This window comes from Mustela lutreola, chromosome 12, assembly GCF_030435805.1.
Source record: "Mustela lutreola isolate mMusLut2 chromosome 12, mMusLut2.pri, whole genome shotgun sequence".
NCBI classification, from domain to species: domain Eukaryota; kingdom Metazoa; phylum Chordata; class Mammalia; order Carnivora; family Mustelidae; genus Mustela; species Mustela lutreola.
Genome location: NC_081301.1, coordinates 58,783,511 through 58,803,927, shown reverse-complemented (window position 1 = coordinate 58,803,927; position 20,417 = coordinate 58,783,511). Strand labels below are relative to the sequence as shown.

Here is a 20,417-nt window from a genome sequence, read left to right as displayed (position 1 = left end):
GATACCAAAACCAGACAAAGATGCCACAAGAAAAGAAAATTATGGTCCAGTATCTCTCATGAACATATGCAAATTCCTCTAGAAAATATTAACAAACTGAGTACACCAAAGGGATCATATAGTCTGATCAAGTGGGTATGCAAGGATGGTTCAACATTTGTAAATCAATCAAAATGATATACCACATACAAAATGAAGGATAAAAATCATATAATCCCCTCAATAGATGAAGAAAAAGCATTTTACAAAATTCAACACCCACTTATGATAAGATCTCTCAACAAAGAGAGATCTTATAGAGAGAATGTACTCTACATATTAAAACATATATTACAAGGCTGCTGTTATCCTCATACCCATGGGTGAAAGCTGAAAGCTTTTCCTCTAAGATCAGGAAAAGACAAGATGCCCACTCTTGACACTGTTATTCAACACTGAAGTCCTAGCCAGAGAAATTAGACAAGAAAAAGAAATAAAAGGCATCCAGCGCAGAAAAGAAATGAAATTGTCACTATTTGCCGACGACATCTATTATAGAAATCCCTAAAGACCACCAAAAAACTGTTCAAACTGATCAATGAATTTAGTGAGGTTGCAGGATACAATATCAATATGCAAAATCAGTTGCATTTGTATGCACTAATAATCAACTCTCAGAAAAGACATTAAGAAAACAATATCATTTACAATGTCATTAAAGAGAATAAAATACTTAAGAATAAATTTAACAGAGGTGAATGACGTGTTAACTAAAAACTATAAGACATTGATGAAAGAAATTGAAGACAACACAAGTACCCGGAAAAATATTTTGTGTTCATTGACTAGAAGAGTTAACACTGTTAGAAAGTCCATACCACCCAGAGCAATCTACAGATTCAATGCAATCCTTATCAAAATTCTAATGACATTTTCCATAGAAATAGAACAAACAATCCTAAAATTTGTATGGTGCCACAAAAAACCCAAAATAGTAAAGCAACCTTAAGTCAAAGGGCAAATCTGGAGGCCTCACACTACCTGATTTCAAACTGTATTACAAATCTTTAGTAATGAAAACAGTTGGATATTCACATAAAAAAAAGACACATAGATCAATGGAACAGTATAAATAAACCAGAAATAATCTCTAGCATATATATGGTCACTTAATTTACAACAAAGGAGCCAAGTATATGCTATGGAGGAATAGTGTCTCTTAAAAGCACCATTAAATGGTTTGGGAAAATCCGACAGTCACATGTAAAAAAATAAAACTGTACTGCTACATTGCATCATGTGTTCAAAATGGATTGAAGACTCAAATGTACAACCTGAAACCATAAAATCCCTGGAAGAAAACAGGTGGTAAACTCCTTGACATAGTCATGGTGACAAATTTTGGATTTGACACCAAAAGCAAAAGTATATACATAACAATTTATGAAACTAAAAAGCTTTTGCATGGTGAAATAATCCACCAAGTGAGAGAAAATAATTATAAATCATATACCTGATAATGGCTAATATCTAAATTATATAAAGAATTTATACAACTTAATGGCAAAACAACTCAATTTAAAATTTAGCCAAGAAACTGAATCGACAATTTTCTAAAGATGACATACAGATGGAAAAGGTAAATGAGAAAGTTCTCAACATGACTAATCATCAGGGAAATGCAAATCAAAACCACAATGAGATATCACTCTCTACCTGTTAAAATGGCTATTACTAAAAAAGATAAGAAATATTAGGTGTTGGCAAAGCTGTGGAGAAAAGGGAACATGTGTGCACTGATGGTGAGAATAAAAATTGGCACAGCCATTATGGAATTTCCTCAAAAATTTAAAAACAAGAACTACCATGTGAAATACTATATAATCAAGCAATTCCACTTCTGGTTATTTATCTAAAAAATGAAAACTTATGTTGAAGAAATACCTGTGCCCTTCCTTAGTGGATAACAGCAATTTTTTTTTTTTTTTTTTTTTACAAAAGTCAAGATGTATGAACAACCTAAGTGTCCATCAATGAATGGAGGAAAATGCGGTGTATATATATAAAATGGAATACCATTTGGCCAAAAAAAGAGGCAACCTTGTGATTTGCAAGAAAATGGATAGATCTTGCGGGTATTATGCTAAGGAAAATAAGTCAGATAGAGAAAAAAGACCAATTATCTCATTCATATATGTAATCTTCAAAAAAAAAAAAACCTGCGTTCATAGATACAGAGAATACACTGATGGTTGCTAGAGGTGGGGCATGGGTAGTGAAATAGGTGAAGAAAGTCAAAAGATACAAACTTCCAGTTATAAAATAAACCACAGAAATATTATATATAGCATGATACTATAGTTAATACTGTATTGCATATTGTAAAATCACTGAGAATAAATCATAAGAGCTCTCATCAAAGGAAAAAATTTCTAACTATGTATGGTGAAAGATGTTAATTAGACTTACTGTGGTGATCACTTTATTATGTATACAAATGCAATATTATTATACACCTTAAACTCATATAATGTTACACCAATTATACCTCAATTAAAAATTTTTTCAAGGGCATGCAGATTATATAAAATTATTTTCAGTAAATATTATTAATATTAGAAAAACTTGGAAGTATACTATGATAGACTGTAATATTGTTTACTAAGTGCTTTATGTGGTATTGGGGAGGAAGCATGTAGTTAAAGATGAATTTGAGAAATCTGAGGAGATTAAAGACCTAAAGAATGAGTAAGGCTAATAGTTGTAAGAAGTCTTCCAAGTCTTCCAGGTGAGGGTGATGGGGGTGGACAGTGAGATCTAAAAGTACACACTTTCGGGCAACAATGTGACTGTTGAGTTTAATAGATGTCATCTAGCAGGGTAGATGCTCAATATATGTTAATTTCCTCCCCTTAGCATCATATAAAAATGGTGGTGTGTTGGGGCACCTTGATCACTCAGTTGGGTTAGTCTTTTGACTCTTGATTTCAGTGAAGGATATGGTCTCAAGATCTTGAGATCGAGCCCCTCGTCATCGCCCACAGTCTGTGGGGAGTCGGCCTCAGATTCTTTCTCTCTCCTTCATCCCCTCCCCCTGCTCTCTCTCTCTATCAAATAAATAAATAAATCCTTTCTAAAAAATGGTGATGTAGTCGTAATGGGGGATGAATTAAACATAATGCAGTATTAGGAGTATTTAGTATGTCGTAATTTTTATTGTTGGTATGTATACAATATGGCTGTGATGCGCGCACGTTTGTGTGTGAGTGTGTGTGTGTGTGTGTGTGTGTGCCACTTCTAAGAGAAAGAAGAAGAAAGTATAGGCAATGCTAATTCACTTTCTACTATACTTAGTTACAGATCAATAGAGAAGAAAGAAATAAGAACACCTTGAGTTTATTCTGAATCTTCATCCTAATACCTGTTTGACTTTGGGCTAATTATTTGTCTCTGAACTTTAGCTTCTTTAGAGCTAAAATGGGATGTTTTGATTACATTCTTCTATGGGTGTGCACACATTTTACTGCACTATAATATATGGGTTGTTTTCCATACTACAATATGGATTGTTTGAAGGAAGGCAGTATATTTTTCAACTGTAAATCCCTTGAATTTGACACTGTTTGATGCAAAGTAAAAACTCTTTATATGTTTATTGAATTGATTTATGCTGATTATTTGACTTCTAAATCCTTGCACAGATGACATATTACTAATGTTGCCTCTATAATTTCATAGCATTAATGATAAAAATCCATATTAATGGTCTGGTTGGAGCTGTAAAGTAAAACATGAGAAATATATTCCAGACAAAGAAAAGAATGAATGGACAGTTTTTGTTCATTTGTAGAATCAAAGACAAACACCTGTTTCTGATAAAGCTAAAAAGATAGAATATTCCATAATTAAATCCATGTAAATCCCCAACTTCAAAAAGAATCTCGACACAAATTCTGGCTATATAGATAGAAAGAAGTATGCATCACAATATTAAGAGAATGTTTTCATTTATAAAAATGAGCTCTTTCACCTCAGTATGAAAAGAAACATATTTTTAAAACTGTACTCCAAACAGATGTGAAACAGAATTGAAAGGCTGAAGACTGTTCTGGACAGTAATTTTCACAAATTTGTAATTCTATATAACATTAAGTACTTTAATAGTCAAATGAGTAAATAATAAACTTTTTAATGAGCTTATTTTTCAAATTAAGAATATATAAAACTCACTAATTTTGTTTAGATTACTTTTGTGGCCATTTCAACAAAGATCTTTTAAGTTTAGTTTTGAAAATAACAAAAATGGAAGGAGTACTATGCTGTCTTTCTTAGCAGAAGATTAAAAAAACAGATGACTTCAGGAGAACCATACATAATTAAAGCTAGAACCCAGCCAATCCAGTGTTTTAAATATAATAGCAACAATATAGCTGCCTAAATAGGAAACTTGATTTATTTGACTTATTAGAGTTTTATTTAGAAAAAGAAATCCTATACTGTGGTTTATGGACCACTTGTACATCTATTTAACAGAACATTGTTGCGTCATATAATACCAAGAAAACATTATTCCAGAATTAATCTTCTATCATGATCTTTCCCAGAAATCTCCTTGGTTTTATCCATTTAATCTTAAACCAAAAACATCCTCACTCAGAGGTCCATGTGAAAACACTGCCATTTTCACACATATGTACCAAACCTGTGCATTCCACATTTAGGAACCACGACACGTGTCCAGGTTATAATGGATATCTCAGAAGCAAGGATAGAGGCTGAAGTGGGATTCTAATTCTGGAGTAGGTAGCCATCAGCAGGACAATGTAAATGCCACCATATTTATGCCAGTTTGTATAGCCCCATTCCCTTAAAGTCCACCCAGCTTCTCCCTTCCTATTGCTCAATATCTACAGCAAAATGCTGATAGTCTTTAAGCATTTAAAAAAAAAATTGTAATTGTCTACATGGTCTGTTGTAAAATTTTACTTAATAAAATGCATATTTAAAAAGATCAAATGAAACTTAAATCAATTTTGTTGGTTTTGGCAAAAAGGAAACAATATACATGTCAAAAACACAAATGCATATGTATGACATCATACGTGACTGAAAATTAGTGGTCATTTGGGGAAACTGTTTTATTTTCTTTTTTTTAAAGATTTTATTTATTTTTTTGAGAGAGAAAGAGAGAGACAATGTGAGCAGAGGGAAGAGGCAGAGGGAGAAGCAGGCTCCTCACTGAGCAGGGAACCCAACTTAGGGCTTGATCCCAGAACCCTGGGATCATGACATGAATCAAAGGAAGATGCTTAATTGACAAGCCACCCAGACACCAGGGGATATTGATTTCAATTTATTATTAATGGGGCTATATTATTTGGTAGAAAGAATATTTAAATGAATAAATAATATATACATATTTGAGGAGTAATTTGTCTAATTTGAAACAGTGAAATATAGACATAGAAAGTAGTGCATTCTATGTCAATGTAACAATAGAACAGGGAAAATGTATTTATTTGACAGTGAGTTAATATTTACATGATAAGCAAAAGCATATACTGTCAGTAATAAAACTCTATGCTTACATTTTTTGGGAAAAATTAAACATATTTTATAATATTTCCTTTCTTCAATCTCTTTTATTATTTTTTCATATTTTCCTGTTCCTTTTCTATTTCTGAAATTATGAAAGACATTTCCTACCATATATCTCCCACTAACAATAAAACCAATTCAACAACAGCTAGAAAATAGCAATGACACATGTAAAGACCATTTCATATGCCTCAATATGTTTATGGGAACCTCTTCAAAGTATCTTTTTTCTAATACTACAGTTTATATCACAGGACTGGTTTTCAGGCTGGAACAAAGTGGAAATGATTGTCTTAGCATCTCTCTCACAAACAAAGGGGGGGAAATGAGAAGTTGACAGGGCATTGGCTACAAATAATTGACCATCCCTGGTATGACATATGGTATGACATATTTATTATGTCATATATGAACAAAAGTCCAGTGTTCTGAGTACTCCAAATAGAGGAATTAACATGTGAACACAGAGAAAAATAAACATGAAATTTTAAAATATATATCTATATCTATTTTTTAAAAGCATTAGGGTAGTATTTTTGTTTTGGTGAATGCCCGGAGAAGTACTGCCTGACTTAGGACAGTGGGCAAAAAATCAAGCAGGGGGACATATGCTTGTGTACACTTGTGCTTCATTAACCACAAAATATTCTTTTAATCTACTAGTACTAATATAGAGAAGATAATGCCAGTATATTTATTAGAATCCTTGTTTAAATTGTTTTCATAAAAGCATTTATTAATAGTCTATGTCAGATAGAGTGGCTGGAAAGTAGATAAGCTAACTTTCAACTGATAATTGACTCTAGAATAGTCCAACTAAGGGGTGTTTTCACAAGTCTATGAGTCTTATGCCACTCTGAGGAGCTAACTACTAATATGAAATAAATTTGCTGAGTGCTGAAGAAATATGTTTAAAAACTAATAGTCTTCCAAAAATGGAATGTACTGCCTTACAAAGGTCTCCTGAACTCCATCCTGAGGTGAAATTAAGTGAGAGGAACAAGCAGACACAAGGTTAATAGAAATTGTTGAAAGGATGTAATACCAGTCAGACTGAATTCCAGATGTAGTAACTCTGATTCTTAAGAGTTGAATAAATATTATAGAGGTAAATTTTGATGTCCTACAACTATTTTAGAGGCTATTAATGATTGGCATGGAATACTTCAAGAGGCATAATTTGTTGTGCTCCCTTCCATAGTAGTGCATTTAAATTCTTTCTGTTCCAGATAATTGTATACAATTATTTTTGATCTCCAGTCCTGTGTGTGAAGAAAAGGGGTTATGTTTAATTAATTAGCAGTTGTAGAAATGTTGCTGGAGGGCATGTTGGTGGCATTTAAATGAGTACATCTCTTGAAAAGTAAAAATGAGAAAGCATATGGAGACTTCAACTACAAAAGGTAAAAAAAAAAAAAAGAATAAGACACAAGAGAAGGTGTTGTTTTAGGTCATTCCAAAAATTAAAGAGCTGAATATAGATTACTCTGAGTGTCACACCTCAGTGAAACCCTCTAAGACATGGAGAATCTTTTTAAGTTAAAAAAAAATTATATGATCTATCCCTAATGCCAGATAAGATTAAAGAACCAAAAGTATCATTACAAGAAATTTGATCATTCTTCAACTGAACACGTACCATTTCAAAATCAGTTAATCTAATTTTGTCTGTATTTTCCCCTACTTCATGTTTGGTTCATCTAAAGATATTTGTTAAGGAAATAATAGCTGATTTTCATCAAATATTTTGGTACACATTTTCCTAAGACAATTATTTGGGGGCCTGTTTTTACCTTTTGCCAAGCAAAGATTACTTGGTGATAGGAGAGAACTACTTTAAAGTAAAAAAAACATTGTCAAAATATACCTTTAGAAACGGACTCCATATTTTAGAACTACACTACAAATTCCCAAACACTACAATTCCCATTTTCCCAGAACAACTTGATTAGTTTCGGCAGACTTGTTGCTATAATGAAACCAAATAAAAAACAAAACAAAAACAAAAAACCCAAAACACATCAAAATGTCCTCAGTAGTTTAAGACAAAATAACACTTCCTAATCTTCTCAGCTGGCTGTGGAATTGAAGGATTTGCCACAGCAGCTGTCTTTCATCAGTGAGTCAAGAATTCAGGATGACTTACTCTTACAGTCCCATTATTTCAAGTTGATACCTCTTGTGCAGAGGCAGAGAGGATAGAAAAGCACATTCCCATTTTTCCCTAGATAGAAGTAACCCCATGACCCCACCAAACTGGAAGGTGGAATATAATCTCCTTCAGGCTCAACAGTGAAAGGAAACCCAGATACTGATGTGCACTAGCAACATTTCTCACACTATCCTCATGGTTCCAATAATCTGCTATCTCAGCAAGGTAAAGGGAGACAATGCAAGATCTAAAATAAAGCTCAGAATTTTAAACAATGCCAGGTTTCAAAAAAAAAAAAAAAAAGTAAAAGCAGCACAATTATATAGAACACATAAAACGATGATCTCTGAAGTCAGGGTCATGTCGTATTGTTTTTCTATCACCTAACCTTTATCAGACTGTTTGCATAAGTAAGTTAATAAACAAACTGTGAAGAGATGCATGGAGAAATGAATTTCTGTGACTATGAATCCTTCCTTTGGTCTCTGACCATAGGATTTATGCTCACTTCATGAAAATTCACATCAGGATAGCATACTAACAGTAAACAGTTTCAGTAACAGTATATTGCTTTAAAATTAACAGACTATCTTGATATACTAATTCAAACCTATGAGTAGACATATGTGTGTGGTTTGTTCCCTTCAATGTTCACATACAACCTAAGAAACTCACAAAACACACAATATGTTAATACCAGACATTTAATTTTCAAGGGGTGGGGTTACTTAACAATATCAAGATACTGCAGCATGTGTCCCCAAAATATTTTTAAACCCTCTATATCAAGGCTAGCACTCAATTCCTGGAAGATTCAGTACTCCAGTTGAATAATTTATATTACTTCAAAGAAATTCCACGACTAATGCTAAGCACATGAGTGCAATTTGCAGGTTGCCTGTAATACTGTTAAAAAAAAAAATTCAGGATGAACAAATTTACATAAAATTTGCCTTAAAACCTGAGAACATGAATGAGAGAATAAAGCATACATTAATCACCATTGTCCAAACACAGAAAGATTATGTGGGTTTCCATAGATTCTGCTTTTGTTATTAATGACACAGGTATATACATGAATATTTCTATCACATATCTGTACATCATATATATGAGAGATATAGCTAGACATATAGGACATAAAAGATATATAAGATATATACATATGACATAAAAGATATACATGCACACAGGCACACACACACAATTTGGGCACACTCTAACGATTTTTCCACCTTGGAATTAAAATAAGCAAGCTTTCATCTTCTCAAATAACTTTCTAAGTACAAAGAATAAATCTCTTTTAACCACTTATGTATCAACTTTTAGGGTTATTACTCCAATAAAACCAATGTAGAATTAGGTTTTATTAAAAGCTTACTGGGATAAGTTTTCTTTGGGAAGGCATCTCACTGGAGTCTTTGTGGAGTGCTAGGCATAAACTGAAATCTCAGTATCTTAATTTACTAAGTAATTACATGTGAAATAATTAACCTCTCTAATACTTAGTATTCTAGCTCTAAAATGCTGGCCAAAACATATGACTCAAAGTATGATTAGAAAGTTGACATGAGACTACACAGAAAAAGCAACTAGCCTAACACCTGATATAAAATGACTGCTTAAAAATATGAATTCCCTTCAACCATACATAATTGTGCATATGTTATTATTCTGACCTCTTAAAAGGTCCAAACTCCAGGTGCAGGAAATAAAATTTATGAATTGGAACAGATTGCTGCAATTGCACACACAGATACAAAATTCAGTGAATTGTAAGAATTAAACACATTATCTTATATAAGTGGAAAAAATGCTACAATATGATTTCCTGTAAATATTTTCATCTTCAATGTAGGAAATGTTAGCTCTGCTATATTAAAGTGAATTTTTATTGCTGGCATTTAGTTCCAGAGTAAATGTTACTTTTTTAGCTTGAGAGTTATCATAATTGAATAGAGTATATTTTTATCTATTTACTTTGTAACACCTTGTGTATTATCATTTATTTTTCAGTACTATTCTGATTTAAATTTTATGCTTATTTTCTTTTCTTTGAATTTTACTCTAAAAAGAATTTCCTAGAATGAATCATATAATGCAGAATTTGTTTCAGGTAATACTATTATTGTCTTCCATGTTCATATCACTTTTCTTTGAAAGTCCTAATTGGTTAGAAGCAAACAATTATAGAAATTAATTCTGGATTTGGTCTTTATAAGTGTAGGTGAGATAAAACAAGTTAGTCAACTGAAAATATTTCTTCCAAATCTATGAAACACAGAGAAATATGTTATGTAAGCCATAGTAAACAATACAAAATGACATTGTTACCTCATTTAAAAGCTTGCAAAATTGCTGAGTAGAAAATACATAACAAAAGAACCTTAGAGCATGTGACATGATAAGGTAAAGTGCTGAAATTTGTGATCCTGAAAATGAAGACTTAGGGAGGGAAGATCAAATTACAATATTTTTAAAAAATGAGGACTCCCAGGAGAAAATGGGAGTTAAACTACACACTGAGGGATGAATAGAAAGCAGGTATGTGAGTAGATCAGAAGATCACTCTGTTCACAGAAGCAGAAATAGTGACAATGGGGGATGAGAGAGGAAGGAACTGAGCAATGTGACCAGCTTTGAGTTTCCTGGTTTGTCAGCAAGGAAGATTGCTTTGAATAAGTGTGGTGGGACTCCATTATATCTTACACAGCAGATTAGGGGGAAAAAAAATACACCAAAAAAAAAAAAAAAAAAACCACCACCACCAACAACAAAAACCTTACAAGAAACACAATGAGATATATGTCTTGAAAGTGTTCTTTTAGAATGAATCATCTCTCTATTTTGTGAGACATGGATTAGAAATGAGATGAATTACAAGATGAAAGAAAACCCAAAAGATAATGAACTGTGATAATCAGAATTGGGAAGAACACACTGACAATTTAAATGAGGAAAGAAAGTGGAATTAAGATAAAGGATAATTACAGGAAGAAGTTCCACTAGTATGAATAAGAAAAGGTTTAGGGTTAGAAAAAAATACAGGAACTCTGAAATTTATAATGCTGGACATGTGGACATGAAATTTCTGCTGTCTGTAAGATCCACAGGTCTCTCTTCCTTCCCAAAAAATGCTTAAGTGAAGCTTCCCATTCCCACAAAGTACTGAAGGGTTCTCATCCTGAGAATAACTAGTGGCTGAAAATGTAATCAGGAGTTGTACAAACTGCTAAGGAAAAATACGACCTTCAAGTTTCTGTTACTCCTATTTATGGCTAAATATGTAACCTAGAGTTGTTTGGGAGCAAGTTCAATATAGCTTTAACCGAAGGTAATGCAATATCCTACTCATACCTAGGAAAAGTCTGCATGATAAAGAGCAATTGGTCTTCTTTGTAGGCTGGGTAAAATGCTGGCAGACCATTATAACATTAATCTATTCTACACTTAAATGGCCTGACTCAAATATAAGGAACACCAAAGTGGATTCTGCTGGAAGGGATGTGGACCTGCACCATACATTTGAGTGTTGGTGCTGAGGAAAGAAGAATGCCATCCCCTTTGGGAATGCATACTCAGTGGTTTCAGCAGCAGTAGGACCTGATACAAGTTTAAGTTTCCCTTTTTTGTGCTGTAATTCTGTTAGCTTAAACTAAGTCTTCAGTAATAGTTTTTAAATATGACAGTTTACTCTGTTACTGTTTGGCAGAAGGTATAGACTGGGATAGTTTGAAGTTGCATAGAAAAGTCATGAGAAGATGGCCTGAAGGTACTAATTGAGAAACCATGGAAAACATTTGGGAGCAAGAGGTAATGCACAACAAAAAGATGTGCTCAACTCTAACCACCCTCCCATTCTAACCAAGCAACAACCAGTTATTAATATAGAATGGTGTTTAAGGCAGTACTCTTGCAATCTGTCAAGATGGAATTTCATATTATACTCAGCTGGGTATTATAGAAAAGTGACTCTAGAAATTAAAAAAAAAAAAAATGTGGGACTCCCAGTCTGCACAAAAATAAAAATTCAAGCTAGATTATTTTTTTTAGAAAATTAAATAAGAGAATATGAGAGAAAATGTTTTATAATCTTGCAGAGATTCAGAACATAACAGGATCCCAACATATTAATTTGAATGTTGTCAAACTTTCAATAATATCTGGAGAAAAATAAAAAGACTGGGTAGATTCTAAGATTTATTCATTTTAGGGTTAGGATTAGGTTGCAATAGAAAAACTTCTACCTTAACATCTCAGCTTTTTAATTAAACAATCTCTTTCCCATGTCTCTGTACCAGGCAAATGCCATAAGAAATTTAAAAGTTTCCATGTGAAAGGGGCAGTGCCTTCAGTATGTTTCTAGTTTTATACTCTTTAAACCTTAATACCAACATTGTAGCAACAACAACAAAAATTATAATCCAGTCATCATATTCAGACCCCATGGTTTTTATCCAAGATGCAACTGTTGCATTTGATATTAAAAGAAAAATTTTCTAATTAATACTTTCTACCTTTTACCTGAACGATCCTATTATCTCAGATTCTTTCTATGGTGAGTTTTATTTCCTTAAGGAACAAATGCTACCACTCCTTGGAATGATTTACTGACCCATGAAGTTGAATGTGGAAGTAGTATCTGGATTTATCCAATCATTCTAAATGCACTAAGATGTAACTGACCTTCAGTTGGCCTTCTGAGAGTCAGCTACAGATGATGGAAATGAGGGGGAATTAAGAAAATGGATTAAGACTAAGAGAGGGGGGGGGAAAGCAAAACAAAAACAAAAATTCTCCAAAGATCTGTGGCAAATAATACAAAAATATTGATAATGCTACATTAAGAAAAGTGCCTTACCAGATTCTTGAAGTCACCAGATGATCCCAGGAATCCAAGCCTAATAAAAATAATAAGGGGGGATATTTTAGTTTTCTTTAAAAAATACATGCAATAAAATTTTATAATTCTACAAAATCATCACAAGTATTACAGACTGATGAGAATACTTTAGAAAACCAGTTTCATAGGTGAAAAAATGTTTTCACTTAAATTAATATGTTTATTTGAAATCTTATTATGCCATTAAAACAAAGAAAAGAAATGCAGTCTTGCTCCTAAAATCAGATTTCCAATTATCCAGTTGACCATAGCAGTTATTCAATTTTATTCTTTAAGTTCTCAAAGGAAGAGGGGAATATCATTATTAAACATACTTGAAATTCTCTATTTATTACTTGCATTCAATTTTCCTGTGGGTGAGGCAAACCAAAGCTTCATTTTTAAAAGCTTTTCCAATTTTTCTGCCTTTGCTAGCTATCAGACAGCAATTAGTTTGGGCTTTGATTCATTTTTGAAAAGTAAATCCATGGAAGATATTACAATGATAAAAATAAAAGAGTTTTAATTTTCAAATTATATTGAAACGCAGCTTCTATTTTTTAAAGGTTTTTGAAGTTCAAATGAAAGACAATATCTGAACACCAGAAATCCCCAAGAGAAGACCCAGCACCTGCCATGGGATGCAGAGGTTTTATAAATGTTGTCTTGTGTAAAGGCAATGGCAAACATTGTGAGGCCTTTTGTAAATATGCCTGCCGTTCTCTGTGTTTGAGCAGAAATATTGAACTTCTAACCATTTTATTATAAAATAAAAATTTTTTTTAAAAAACATTTGATGATCACCTTTTCTTTCTGACTTGGGAATCAAGTTTGAAATTACGTTTTGTGCAAGTGTTGAAACACATATCTTCCTTTGAAAAAGAATGGAAAATTTAATATATGGAAAAAAAAATTGACACTATGTCTAGGGTTTTGTGTGCATATTGGTAAGTGACTTCCCCCTTATTCTCAGAGCATTTATATTAGGTTCTCCGGTCAGAATTATATCTATAATGCTGGATCACTAACTGGTAACAAATGACCCAGAATGAATTTATTAAAAATTCCTTCTCTAGCACCTAGAATCAGTTGAGAGGACTAACACTTCACTTAGGAGGAGCAAATAATTCCACTCTGTTGTCTCATGACAGAGTTCTTTGAATTCCTTAGCATGTCTTCACCGGTGTAAAGTGGATACTGTATTCTAGAAGCCTCTGTTCTAGGATCTTATTCCCAAGCCTAAAAGCCAATTTTCATTCCTTTCCATATTTTAAGTCATTTATTTCTTGTCATTTGAAAACCACACAAGAAATTTTCAAAAGTACTAATGTATAAAGCTCAATAGATTACCAGAAAGTAAACACTTTTGTAATCACCACACAAAGAACAAGAACATGGCTGACACCAGATGTCCCCAGCCTTTGGTCACAGTGTGACTATCTTTACACACATATATACGCAGACATACACACAGCATATATGCCTAATATATAATCACATACTTATACATACAGCATACACACAAATACATACACATTGTGTACACAGATGCATGTATGTACACAGCATACACACACACACACGGTTTGAACCTACTTGATTATTTCCTGTGGGTTATGTTAAAGCACAGGTTCAAGTGAAAATACAAACCATCTGAGACAACACAGATGCATATGTGGGGATTTGTGGAAGTGCAGCATGGACACCACGTGTTCAGCCTTTGTTTGCAGGATATATGGATTCTGCATTGCCAGAGAGGGCTGGCTCTTTGAACAGATCATGTCATGTCCTTGAATGCATTGTGTATTGTCATCTCAATAAATTATGCATTATATATATCTATATACAATAAATTATGTATTATGTATCAATAAATTATGTATTATATATACATATTATATATATACAATATATAATACATATTGCTACTTAATGTTTCCAGAGTTTTTGATCATTCTGTAGTTTTATTTTGCCTTAGCTTTGAATTTTATATAATTGGAATTAAACACTACATTTTCTTCTATGTCTATGTCTAGTTTCTTTCCCTTAGCACCACACTTGTGAAATTCTTGCACCTTGTAGCTGTCATTAATTTGCATTACTCTGTAATATTCCGTTGGACCGGTATTACACCATCTATATTCTCAATCCTCTTTTGGCAGATAAAAAGATTGTTTCTTTTTATTCTTTAGAAATTATGAATTCTTTAGTAATTACAAATTACTTAGTAATTACAATAATTCTACATGTGTATATGTTGGATATTTCATAGGAGTAAATTACTATGTCATAAAATGTGCATATGTTCTACTTTAGAAAATCTTGCCAAATAATGTATGAGAGTTGCTATTGCTTCACACATTCACCCGAAAATGGGTATTCTGCTTGATTTTAGTCATTAGTTTACTGTGTAGAATATAATTTTACATTTCCTTGATTATTGAGTTTTAGTGTATTTTCATGTATTAGTCATGTATGTACATATGTGTTTGTTTATATATACTAAGCAAATATTTTCAATTTTCTCTCCATTTTCTGTGGGTTGTCTTCTCCATATTAATTTGTAGAAGTGTTTTATGTCTTCTAGCTATGAGCCCTTTGCTGGTTACATGTGGTGAAAATACATTTCCCACTCATGGCTCAAACTTCTATTCACTAATTGTGACTTTTGTTGAACATTAATTCTTAATTTTACTACAGTCAAATTTAATAATCTATTTTTATTTATTTTGTGTCCTGTTTATTCTCTACATTCTCCTAAAAGTTTTGTTATGTTATCATCCTTCCGTGTCTCATATTAATAAAAATATATATTTGAAATTAATGGTTTTTTGTGAGTTGGGGAACAATTTCATCATTTTACAAATTGATTCAACAAAATTTATTGAAAATATCTTAACTTTTCTTACTGCTCTACAATGCTAGTTTTGCATAAGTTAAGTGCCCATAGATGGTTGGCTTTGTTCTAGATGTCAATGTATTGCATTTGACTATTTGTCTACATCACACCATCTCACATAATGTAACTTTGTAATATACCTCAGCATCTGATAGGAAGTGTCTTCTACCATTCGTTAAGAGTTTATTAAGCTTTTTAAATATAATTAACATTACATGAAATTCACCATTTTAAATTGTACAATTTAGTGGTTTATGGTACATTCACAGTGTTATAAAAGCATCACCACTAAATCTAGAACATTTCCAGCATCTCAAAAGGAAACCCTATCAATAACCAATCCTAGTTCTCCTTTATCCTCCTTTCCAGGCAGCTTCTAATCTATATCCAGGGATATGACTATTTTGAATATTTCATAGAAATGGAATTATGCAGACATTTTTGTGTAGCTTATTTCAATTAGCATAATGTTTTCAAAGACCAGCTGTGTTGTGGCACATACAGCATTCCTTACCTTTTTATTGCTTAGTAATACTCCACGGAAGGACTATGGCATGTTTTATTATTCATTCATTAACAGAGGGATAGTTTGGCTGTTTTCACTTTCTGGCTGTTATGAGCAATGCTATTATAAACATTTATGTACAAGTTATTGTGTAAAAATATGTTTTCAGTCCTCTTGGGACTCCTATTTAGGAGTGGAATTTTTGGGCCATATGGTAATTTTATGATTAACTGTTTGAGAAACTGTCAAATTATTTTCCACAGTGAGTACACCATTTTACATTCTTACCAGCAATATATGAGGATTATGATTTCTCCATATACTTTTCAAAACTTTTTATTTTCCACTAAAAAACAAATTATGGCCATTATAGACAGTGACATTATAGATATTATAATTATAGACAGTAGTGCTATCTCACTGCAGTTGTGATTTGCTTTTCCCTAATGACTAATGATGTTGATGTTGAGTACTTTTTTTATGTGGTCACTATTTGTAGAACTTTGGAGAAATGACTATTCAAATCCTTTGTCCACTTTTCAATTGGACTGCTTGTCTTTTTATTGTTACATTCTCACTACTATTTAAATTCTGGTCATTAATTCTTTTTTTAAAAGAAATATTTATTTATTTATTTATTTATTTGAGTGAGAAAGAGTGAATGAGAGAGAGAGAGCACACAAGCAGGGGCTGAGTGAAAGGGAGAAGAAGACTCCCCTGCAGAGCAGAGAGCCTGCTGTAGGACTCCTTCCCAAGGCCCTGAGATAATGACCTGAGCTGAAGACAGAAGCTTTACCAACTGAGGAACCCAGGTGCCCCATGAACATTAATTCTTTATTTTTACTTTTATGAGTAAAATCATATGGTATTTGTCCTTTTCTGATTTATTTTGTTTAGCGTAATACTCTCTAGCTCCAATCACATCATTGCAAATGGCAAGATTTCATTCTTTAAGATTTTTATTTATTTATTTATTTTTCAGTGTTTCAGAATTCATTGTTTATGCACCACACCCAGTGCTCCGTGCAATTCATGCCCTCCATAGTACCCACCACCAGACTCCCCCAAACCCGACCATTCTCCCTTCCAAAACCTTTCAGTTTGTTTCTGAGTCCATAGTCTCCCATGGTTCATCTCCCCCTCCTCGTTTATCCTTTCCATCTTCCCATATTCTCTGTGTTATTCCTTATGCTCCACAAGTAAGTGAAACCATATGATACTTGACTCTCTCTGCTTGACATATTTCACTCAGCATAATCTCCTCCAGTCTCATCCATAATGATACAAAAGTTGGGTATTCATCCTTTCTGATGGAGGCATAATACTCCATTGTATATATGGACTGTATCTTCCCTACCCATTAGTCCGTTGAAGGGCATCTTGGTTCTTTTCATTTTGGCGACTGTGGCCATCACTGTTATGAACATTGGGGTACAGATGGCCCTTCTTTTCACTACATCTGTATCTTTGTATCACATCTTCTTTATCCATTCTTCTCTCACTGGACACTTGGGCTGTTTCCATAATTTGGCTATTGTAGATAATGCTGCTATAAACATCAGGGTGCATGTATCCCTCTAAATTAGTCTTTTTGTGTTTTTTGGGTACATATCTAGTAGTGTAATCGCTGGATCATAGGGTAGTTTTATTTTTAACTTTTTAAGGAAACTCCATACTGTTTTCAGGAGTTACTCCACCAGTTGGCATTCCCACCGACCAAGTGTCTTTACTTTTATTTCTTTGTTTTTTTACTTTTGCTAAATTTTAGTTAATATTGCCTATAACATTAAAGTAATTGAAAAGTATTTAAAATGAAGAGATACATTAAACACTTTAAGTTTCAATATTTTAAATGTGTCAAAAATCAGAATTCATTACAATTTCACTTTACTGGTTTTATCTATTTGATATTTTTATTTTATTAGATGTAGCACTTTTATTTGTTATTTATCATTTGTATATAGAAATGCAATTGATTTTAGTTGACCTGATATTGAGTAACCTTGGTAGAATCATACATTAAAATTGACAAGTTATCTGTATCTTATTTCTAATTCACTAGCTGTACTCTCACATCAAATACAAATAATATGTTTCATATGTTTTTTTTAAATCCTTGAACTTTAAAAATGTGTTTATATGTATGCATGCATGTTTGCATGTAGGCACACAGACATGTAGATATGCACATCTGTCTATATTTTGCATTTTTGCACTTCCTAGGACTACCAGGACTAGAAGAGGTGATACTGGGCATCCATTTCTTGATCTCAAGGGGAAAATTTTACTACTAAGTCCAGTATTTGTTATGGGTGTTAGGGAGATACACTTTATCATATTAAGAAAGATTCTTTCTATACTAAGAGTTTTAGTGATACAGGTTTTTTATTATTCTTTACATTTCCTTAATAAGCATAAGATTATTTAGATTGTCTTCTTTCTCTTGTCAGTTTTAAATTGTGTTTTACTAAAAATTTACTGCATTCAAAATTCCAATTTTTAAAAGTAATTTTGAACAGCTTCTCAGTGTCTTTTTAATATCTTCAGTACTTATAAAGATTTGACATTTTATTCCGACTCACAGTTATTTTTGACCCCTCTCATTTTTTTTTAACTTGGTCAGTCACGTCAATATCTCTCACTTTTATCAGTTTATTCAAAAAACTAATTTTGGTTTGTTGATCCTCTCTATTGTATGTTTGTACAATGTACATAGTAATATTTTTCATTATATGACCTCTTGATTTTCATTATTTCTCCTCTTCATCTGTATTTGGGTTAAATGTATTATGTTCTTCCAACTCCTGGAGACAGATGTTTATAACTGATTTTCTGCCTTATTCTTTTCTTATACATGTACTTAAAATACACTTTCATCTAACATTGGCTTTACTTTTGTTACATAGCATTTTAACTTTCATTCATTTGTGAATGTCTTCAAGTCGAATTTTTTTCTCAAGAGGTATTCCAAAAACATGCATTTTGATTTTCCTAATATATGAAGATTTTCTAGTTCAAATTAATTTGTACACAATGCACTTAAGCTACATAATATAAATCCTACAAAGTATTGAAACTTGCTTTATAATCCAGCAACTGGTCAACTTTTGCAAATGTTCTGTGTGAGTCTGAAAGCAATATATATTCTGTAATTGTGTGCACAGCTCTGTAGACATAAATTATATGTGTTAATCCTGCTGGAAGATGAATGCTATAATCTCCCACTATAATTTTGAGGGTTTTTTTTCTTTCCTTTTAGATCCATAATTATTTTTGTCTTTGTTAGGTTAACTTAAGAAATACACACAAATTTAAAAATTTTATATCCTTTTGCCAAATAGAAACTTATTAAGTTGTTCCATTTTATCTCTAGTATTGCTTTTGTTTCTAAATTGATTTTGTTGGAAATTAATAGAAATCTAACAGCATTTACATTGACTTCTCTCAAAATAAAAGCAACTAACATTAGTTTAAAAAAAAAAGTGGATGTTAGTGAAAGTTGCCAACTCTTCCAGAGAGAGTCAAAGAAGGTTTTAACTGGGGTGAATATAAAACATTGTGTCTATAACAACATGGATGGTAATAAGCAATAAATTATGTGTAGCTGGGCCCTGAGATATGTGATGGAAAGACATATGACCAATATTAGAAGATACAATTTTGAACCAAAACTGAGGGGTTTGTTAACAGCAAGACTTTGGTAGTTAACTAAAACTTTGAAGATAAGGCAGTGAAGATTTTGTAGTAGGGTGATGATGCCCTTAACTAAAATGAAGAAATCTGAAGAGGTAGTAAAGGAATAGTAATAGTAAAATTTTAATGTATTGAGTTTTGAATCCTGTAGCTTCTCTAAGTGGCAGTTTTAGTAACCAACTAGATATATAGATTTGGAGTTCAAAAGAAAGTAATAAACTGGAGATGCACATTTGGAATTTATCAATGTTTTAGTGATAGATGAAACATGGGAGAAAAGAGGGACACAAAAGAATAACCAATAATGGATACTTAGAAGAACCCCAACAGTTATGTAAGAGGCACAAAAAATTCAATAAGAAAAATTGGCTGAGAAACTTAAGAGATGGAGCAAGGTGCTGAGAACAAAGGAACAAAGGGTCAGAAATGTGAAATGTTCTTCAGAGTGTTCCAAGATGATGAAACAGAAATTTGGCCTTCATTATTGCTTTAGTAAGAGTCATTTAAGAAGAGTGTTTAGATTAGAAGTTTAACACTTTAGGTGGTGAATGGTATACAGTTAATTGAATACATATTTTTCTTCTTTGAGTTTTGGTTAAAAAAAAAGGAAAGAAAAGGGTAGAAACAAAGTGTGTATGTAGTGATGGAGTTAGAGACATGTAACTTTTATTTGTGCATGAGTTTTCTTAAACAGTGTTTTCTTAAACAG

General features: G+C 32.5%; 1 protein-coding gene across 5 annotated transcripts in view; it reads right to left on the bottom strand.

The window, feature by feature from the left end:
- PTPRD (protein tyrosine phosphatase receptor type D) overlaps positions 1 to 20,417 on the bottom strand; it is a 2,315,363-nt gene that overhangs the window by 1,385,421 nt on the left and 909,525 nt on the right. For all 5 annotated transcript variants that reach the window (XM_059143037.1, XM_059143036.1, XM_059143035.1 and 2 more), the window contains one exon: positions 12,591 to 12,630. The gene's annotated coding sequence lies outside the window, so the exon portion shown is untranslated. The remainder of the gene's footprint in view (positions 1 to 12,590; positions 12,631 to 20,417) is intronic.